This window comes from Anomaloglossus baeobatrachus, chromosome 2 (genome assembly GCF_048569485.1).
Source record: "Anomaloglossus baeobatrachus isolate aAnoBae1 chromosome 2, aAnoBae1.hap1, whole genome shotgun sequence".
NCBI classification, from domain to species: Eukaryota; Metazoa; Chordata; class Amphibia; order Anura; family Aromobatidae; genus Anomaloglossus; species Anomaloglossus baeobatrachus.
Window position 1 is genome coordinate 760,116,262 of NC_134354.1, and position 9,157 is coordinate 760,125,418.

Consider the following 9,157-nt stretch of genomic DNA (forward strand, 5'->3'; position numbering starts at 1 on the left):
TAAATGGTTAAAAGGAAGCTCCAGTCACTGTTAGAGGCAGATGCTGGCTGTGAAACACAGCCGTCATGTGCCTGGTATGGAGCACGCTCAGATTCTCAGACGAAAAAATATACATCAGTAACAATCATTAGTGATGAGCGAGCACTACCATGCCCGGGTGCTCGGTACACTTAACTAGCGATGAGTGAGCACTATAATGCGCAGTACTCGCAACTAGTGATGAGCGGGCACTACCATGCTCGGGTGCTCAGTACTCGTAACTAGTGATGAGCGGGCACTACCATGCTCGGGTGCTCGGTACAAGTAACTAGTGATGAGCGGGCACTACCACGCTCGAGTGCTCAATACTCGTAACTAGTGATGAGCAGGCACTACCATGCTCGGGTGCTCGGTACAAGTAACTAGTGATGAGCGGGCACTACCATGCTCGGGTGCTCAGTACTCGTAACTAGTGATGAGCGGGCACTACCATGCTTGGGTGCTCAGTACTCGTAACTAGTGATGAGCAGGCACTACCATGCTCGGGTGCTCGGTACAAGTAACTAGTGATGAGCGGGCACTACCATGCTCGGGTTCTCGGTACAAGTAACTAGTGATGAGCGGGCACTACCATGCTTGGGTGCTCAGTACTCGTAACTAGTGATGAGCGGGCACTACCATGCTCGGGTGCTCGGTACAAGTAACTAGTGATGAGCGGGCACTACCATGCTCGGGTTCTCGGTACAAGTAACTAGTGATGAGCGGACACTACCATGCTCGGGTGCTCAGTACTGGTAACTAGTGATGAGCGAGCACTACCATGCTCGGGTGCTCAGTACTGGTAACTAGAGATGAGCAAGCACTCGATACTTGTAACGAGCAGTTGAGGTCCAGATGGGCACAACTCGTACACCCGAGTATAATAGAAGTCAATGGGGGGACTCGAGCATTTTTTCGGGAAACCTCCCCAAAAAATCCTCCCATTTATTACACCTAAGAGGGGCCGCTCCTGTTGTATAATTTTTAGCGTTGGGTCTTATCTGAATGACATTTGCGGTAGATGGACTCGCACAATGTGAATAAATGCCATGCAAAGCATAGTAAATATGGCAGGAATATAATTTAAACGTACTGATATATGCACAGATTGCATAAATATTAGCGTCCCTGTGGGTTTGGGATATCGGGTATCAGCCACAGATGCTGAGCCCATCACGCAGCGGAGGTAATAGTCTATGGCTCGTCACGTTCTTCTTCTGCATATCTGTACTGTGCGCTCAGCCTTGCAAAGTACGGACTAATAACTGTGACAGACAAGTCCCCGGTTCTAGAGCTCGACCCATAAAGTCAGCGCATTACTTATTTATTGGGAGAATTACTCTGCATGCATCTCCACCTGCCTTCACAGTGTGGAGCCGTGCCGCATAAACAGCTCACGGTATAAAAACGGTCATAAGATAAGACGCAGCTAAAGGCGGAAAATAGGAGATAAAATGAGGGCTGTGCGCGCATATTAACCGGATCAGGAGGGAGGGCGGCTCGGCCATCGCCGGCCTGGAGCGCAGCATGTAGAAGGTGTCATTGTGCGCTGGGTGTCAGGGTAAGCGAGAAGTGAATGAAATGTGAGCACAAAGTGGGAGACATGCGATGTACACAGAAACCGAAGGGTAAGCAACATAGCTGCAAGGGACATATGGATGCGTCAATCAGTGGCATGTAAAGGTTTGGGCCCCTGTGGTCAAAATTGTAGTTATTGTGAACAGTTAAGCAAGTTGAAGATGAAATGATTCCTAAAAGGCAGAAATATATTATCTTTTACATTATAAAATTAACAAAAAAAAGAAAATGGACCGATGCAAAAGTTTGGGCACCCTGCATGGCTAATAACTAGTAGCACTCTCTTTGGCAAGTATAACAGCTTGTAAACGCTTTTTGTAGCAGCCAAGAGGCTTTCAGTTCTTGTTTGAGAGATTTTCATCCATTCTTCCTTGGAAAAGTCTTCCAATTCTGTGAGATTCCTGGCTCATCTTCCAGTTCTGTGAGATTCCTGACTCGTCTTCCAGTTCTGTGAGATTCCTGGCTCATCTTCCAGTTCTGTGAAATTCCTGGCTCGTCTTCCAGTTCTGTGAGATTCCTGGCTCATCTTCCAGTTCTGTGAGATTCCTGGCTCGTCTTCCAGTTCTGTGAGATTCCCGGCTCGTCTTCCAGTTCTGTGAGATTCCCGGCTCGTCTTCCAGTTCTGTGAGATTCCCCGTCTCATCTTCCAGTTCTGTGAGATTCCCCGTCTCATCTTCCAGTTCTGTGAGATTCCCCGTCTCATCTTCCAGTTCTGTGAGATTCCCCGTCTCATCTTCCAGTTCTGTGAGATTCCCCGCTCATCTTCCAGTTCTGTGAGATTCCCCGCTCATCTTCCAGTTCTGTGAGATTCCCCGCTCATCTTCCAGTTCTGTGAGATTCCTGGCTCGTCTTCTAGTTTTGTGAGATTCCTGGCTCGTCTTCCAGTTCTGTGAGATTCCCGGCTCGTCTTCCAGTTCTGTGAGATTCCCGGCTCGTCTTCCAGTTCTGTGAGATTCCCGGCTCGTCTTCCAGTTCTGTGAGATTCCCGGCTCATCTTCCAGTTCTGTGAGATTCCCGGCTCATCTTCCAGTTCTGCGAGATTCCCGGCCCATCTTCCAGTTCTGCGAGATTCCCGGCTCGTCTTCCAGTTCTGTGAGATTCCCAGCTCATCTTCCAGTTCTGTGAGATTCCCGGCTCATGTTCCAGTTCTGTGAGATTCCCGGCTCATCTTCCAGTTCTGTGAGATTCCCGGCTCGTCTTCCAGTTCTGTGAGATTCCCGGCTCATCTTCCAGTTCTGTGAGATTCCCAGTCTCATCTTCCAGTTCTGTGAGATTCCCGGCTCATCTTCCAGTTCTGCGAGATTCCCGGCCCATCTTCCAGTTCTGTGAGATTCCCGGCTCGTCTTCCAGTTCTGTGAGATTCCCAGCTCATCTTCCAGTTCTGTGAGATTCCCAGCTCATCTTCCAGTTCTGTGAGATTCCCGGCTCATGTTCCAGTTCTGTGAGATTCCCGGCTCATCTTCTAGTTCTGTGAGATTCCTGGCTCATCTTGCATGCACTGCTCTTCCTTGGAAAAGTCTTCCAGTTCAGTGAGATTCCTGGCCAGTATTGCATGCCCTGCTCTGGAGGTCTAGCCACAGATTTTCAAGGATGTTTAGATCAGGGAACGGTGAGGGACATTGTAAAACCTTCAGCTTTCACTGAATCCATTCTACTCTCTACCCTGAAATGTACCCCGTGTCATTGGCTGCAACACAACCCTAAAGCATGATTAATGCACCCCATGCTTAATGGTTGGTGAGATTTTTCTTTTCCTGAAATTCTGTGCCCTTTTTTCTCCACATATGCCTTTTGATCATTGGGGCCAAAGTTCTATTTTAACTTCATTGGTCCACAAGACTTGTTTCCATAATGCATCAGGCTTGTTTAGGTGTTCTTTTGCATACCACTTATGCTGAATTTTATGGTGAGGACACAGGAGAGGTTTTCTTGTGATACTTCCATGAAGACCATATTTGTGCAGTTGTCTCTGAACAGTAGAACAATGTACCACAACTCCATAGTCTGCTAAATCTTCCTGAAGGTCTTTTGCAGTAAAGCCAGGGGTTCTGATTTGCCTCTCTAGCAATCCTATGAGCAGCTCTCACAGAATTTTGCTTGGTCATCAAGACCTTATTTTTACCTCCACTGTTCCTGGTAACTGCTATTTCTTAATTACATTTTGAACTGAAGAAAGGGCAACTTGAAAACACCTTGGTATCTTCTTATAGCTTTCTCCTGCTTTGTGGGCCTACACCATTTTTTATTTTCAGAGTGCTAGGCAGCTGCTTTGAAGAACTAATGGCTGCTGTTTTTGGACACAAGGTTAGAGGTGGCTTGGTTTCTATAAAGCTGTGAAATCTGCATCACCTGGCTTTTCCTAATGATGATGGTGAACAAGCCATAACCCTAACTGGCTAATTAACGTCTGAAACCTTTGTTAAAGTTATCTGAGCACACAAATCTCTAAGGCTATGTGCCCACGGGACAATGTAGCTGCGGATTTTCCAGATAAATCCGCAGGTTTATGCAAGTACAGACACTCCCCATGTTATCCTATGGGATTTGGGGAGTGCTGTATCAATGCTGTGGTATGTGCGGCTGCGGAATATGCTGCGGATGTCCCGCAGCTGCATGTAACTGCATGTCAATTATTCATGTGGAAATATCTGCAGAATTCCCGCTCCTCCACTATGGAGATACAGGGCGGGAATTCTGCAGGTATTTCTGCACTAGTCCCGCATGTTTACCGCAATAAAAAATGCTCGAATTCCGCAGCAATGAATAGCTGTGAAAAACCTGCGCGGCAAACCTACGATGTACCGTGGGTACATAGCCTAAAGGTCCAGTCACACTAAGCAACTTACCAGCGATCCCAACAACGATAGGGATCGCTGGTAAGTTGCTAGGAGGTTGCTGGTGAGATGTCACACTGCGACGCTCCAGCGATCCCACCAGCAACCTGACCTGGCAGGGATCGCTGGAGCGTCGCTACACAAGTTGCTGGTGAGCTCACCAGCAACCAGTGACCAGCCCCCAGCGCTGCGTGGAAGATGCTGCGCTTGGTAACTAAGGTAAATATCGGGTAACCAACCCGATATTTACCTTGGTTACCACCGCACGGAGCTACACGTGCAGAGAGCAGGGAGCAGCGCACACTGAGCGCTGGCTCCTTGCTCTCCTAGTTACAGCACACATCGGGTTAATTACCCGATGTGTGCTGCAGCTAAATGTGCACAGAGCAGGGAGCAGCGCACAATGCTTAGCGCTGGCTCCTTGCTCTCCTAGTTACAGCACACATCGGGTTAATTAACCCGATGTATGCTGCAGCTACATGTGCACAGAGCAGGAGCCGGCACTGACAGTGAGAGCGGCGGATGCTGGTAACAAAGGTAAATATCGGGTAACCAAGGACAGGGCTTCTTGGTTACCCGATGTTTACATTGGTTACCAGCCTCCGCAGAAGCCGGCTCCTGCTGCCTGCACATTTAGTTGTTGCTGTCTCGCTGTCACACACAGCGATCTGTGCTTCACAGCGGGACAGCAACAACTAAAAAATGGCCCAGGACATTCAGCAACAACCAACGACCTCACAGCAGGGGCCAGGTTGTTGCTGGATGTCACACACAGCAACATCGCTAGCAACGTCACAAAAGTTGTTCGTTAGCAGCGATGTTGCTAGCGATGTTGCTTAGTGTGAAGGGGCCTTAAGGGTGCCCAAACTTTTGCAAAGGCCCATTCTCTTTTTTGTAATGTTTAAAATGTAAAACGATAAAAATATATATATATATATAAAAACATATTACACACACATATATATATATATATATATAATGTATGTATGTGTGTGTGTGTGTGTGTGTGTGTGTGTGTTATATATACATATATATATATATACACACACACCCATATGTATGTATGTATGTATGTATGTATGTATGTATGTATGTATGTATATATATATATATATATATATATATATATATATATATATATATATATATATATATATATATATATATACATACATATACACACACACACACACACACACACACAGTATATATTTTTTTTTATTTATATATATATATATATATATATATTATTGTATATCATATTATACATTATTTTTGCCTAAAATACAAAGGGAAATGTTTCATCTTTATGCCTTTTACAGATAATTTCATCTTCAACTTAACTGTTCGCAATAACGGTAATTTTTTTTACCAGGAGTGGACAAACTTTTTACATGCCACTGTATGTCCCCATGATTAAAAAAATATTCGGGTGGGGAGCACCAAGAAGCCAGGACTCACCGGCTCCCTGGTAAGTGAAGTAGCCACATATTAAGTTTGATGAGAAATGTACAAGTCTGAACGCAATAATCTCCTCCTTGTGGCAGCTGAAAACGCAGTGCGCATGCGCTATGAAGGCGCTGTATATGGGCAGCGTAATCAGCTGTGCTTTTTCATACAGGGACATCTCCCGTTTTATTAATGTGGAAGCCTACAGGGAAAAAAAATGCCAATGTAATAGTACATTAAGGATTTTCATTGGAAATGTTCGTGGGACATCCTCCATGCTGTGAACTTTCACCACAGTGTGACCAGATCGAAACCTCAAACAATAGACCTCAAGTGCGCTCAGTACTTGTAACGAGCAGTCGGACGCTCGGACGGACTCGCTTATTGAATACAATGGAAGTCTGTGGGGAATTAGAGCGTTTTTCCGGAAGATCTTTAGGGAAAATGAGTCCCGCATTGACTTCCATTATACTCGGTAAATGAGTAGACCCAGTCAGGGCATCGGACTGCTCATTACGAGTACCGAGCATTGTAGTGCTTTCTCATCACTAATGATCATCAATTAGCCATAACTTTTACTTTTCTGCTCAGATTAGGCAGATGAGGGCTTGTTCTTTTGCAGGACAAATTGTACTTTTGAATGACACCATCTATTTTATCATGTGATGCACTGAAAAGCAGGACAAAAATTCCAAGTGCGTCAACATTATATTTTTTGGGTTTGTTTTTTTTTTATAGTGTTTACCATATGGTAAAACTGACCTGGCAGTAGGATTCTCTGTCAGTATGAGTACGTAGATACCAAATATGCATAGTTGGGTTTTTTTTTCTTGTGGTGAAAATGTTCTAAACTTTGGAAGTTTCCACTGCATTTGTTAGTCCCCTTAGGGATTTGAACCAAATAAATGATCGCTTGTACTATACACAACAACGATATACCACTGCTTTGTATAGCAAAAATCATGGTTTCCTATGAACGCCAGTCACAGGCTGGCTTTCACAGGTGATTCATAATTATACACATGGGGGGTCTTTAGTAGGACCCCCCCCCCTCCACTGTCAGAGACTGACAGCTGCACTTAGGTTAACACCCACAGACGGGGTCCCTACTCTGCTCCTCCTGCGGCTGTTATGGGCAGATGATGGCTGAATAACACAGCCATCATCTGCCGTGAAAGATGTAGGCTCGACTTGTGAGCCCCGAATCAAAGTCAGGGATCCAACATACGACTTAATTGTATATCATATGTCGGCAAGGGTTAACGACAATTTTTACAATTTTATTTTTAGTAAAAAAAAAAACAAAAAACAACACACACACTTAAGAAAAATCAATCCTGATGGTGTTCATAGCTTTAATATTAACCTATGATGACTCTAGAACATCATTTTTAGCCATAAAGCCATGGAGATAACACCTAAAGTAACCTAAATAAAAGGTATCACATACAGTGTCTAACCCCTAAATACCGTATGTAAAAAAAAATACAATGGGGTACAAGAAGAAAAAAAAAAGTTGTATGGCCTCACCTGCTCAGGTGAATTCTATAAGCCACAGATCCGGGTGAACAGCGGCACCACACATGCCGAACAGTATGTGCATGAACAAGCACCAGTAAAGCAGAGCACCAGATGGGCCAGCGGAGCCGGAAGCACTACATGCTGCTGAGCCAGATGTGCGGAGGGCACATGAACAGCAGAGATGAGTAAATCAGTATTGTGCTGCAGGAGGTAAGCTATACACCGGAATTCCAGAGATGATTGATAAACTGGTAACTTGCTTGCAGAGATGCAATAGCTCCCAAGAATAGCAGAGATGTATAGGCATATTGGTAACTTGCTTGCAGAGATGAGGTTACTCACAGTAGTAGCACGGTAGCATGTGGACAGGATCAGCAGTAGCAAACGTGTTATCAGGAGAGATGAGCTTGTTCACATAACTTGACAGCTCAGAGTGCACCAAGAAGCTGGACTGAGCTTGGAAGTAGATGTTGGTTGCTGTATCATAGGCAGTGCAGCTGGGGAAAAAATTTTATACACCTGGCTAGAGCAAAGTGAAGAGCAAGATGAGGCCAACTGCAGGAAAAGCACATAGTAGAGAGCTATACTCCCTAAATACTCAGGCGGTGGACAACCGTTTGATCTGGACTTCAAAAAGCAAAGGATGATGACAACAATGGTGTTAACCCAACATGAACAAATACAGAGGAAGGGAGCAAAATCCGGCACTGGAGCCAGGACAGGCGAGTAACAGAAAGTAAGTAAAGGAACTAAGATTTGCAGCATTTTACCATCCTTGCCAACAAATTTGTCAACCCCCCTTTCAAATTTCAGTCTGTGCCCCCTCCTGTACACATGTAGCTAGTGAGACACCATTAAGATATAAGTGTTCATAGTCACAGACTATGGTGCGCTTCTCTCACACGTGCCGCCAGCTCTTCTGTCCTGGCTGCGTATAATGGAAAATCCACATTCTAGAATACGACGGCTGCGGCTAATGCTTCACCTATATAACAAATATGTACAGTCAGAAACATTCCTTAAAGGTCTAACGCTACCAAACCGATATTGTACTATATACAATCTACATTTAGTTTGTGATTCAGACATTTGTGTCTTTTCCATCATAAATTCTACATGCTATAGAGGAGACTGCCTCCTAATGCTGCACCGGATTGTTTTAGATCATTCCCATTCAATTCTCACTAAGCACAAGATTAAAAAAGCCCTGTGTCTTTAAGATACTAAGAAAGGAATAAAAAAAGAAGAGAAATACAGAAGAGCGCAAGAACATTGCAGTGTACTAGAGTAAGGCTTGGAGGAGACCGCGCTCCTGTAATGACTCCTCGCAGGAGTTCACACGACATTTGATATCTCTTATTGCTTCAAAGCAAGACGCCTACATTGAAATTAGTGAAGGGTCCAAAATCAAGAAGGATATACATACATGGCTTATTATTTTTTTTCTTAGATATAGCAGAGCAGAGTTTGTCATTTGGCACAATGGTATAACAAGATATGTTATGTATGACTTTATATAGGACTTCAGGCGATTCATTGTACAAATGATGCTTGAGCCCCTTAGTGAAATTTGTAAAGAAAAAAGGATTGGCTAATAATAAAAAAGAAAAATTGTATATGTATCATGATCACTAATTTTAAATAATTAATTTGCATTTTATTGCATGAAATAAGTATTTTACCACCGAACAACCAGCAAGAATTCTGGATCTTACAGACCTGTTATTTTTTTTTCCTTCTAATCTGGACTCTCATTA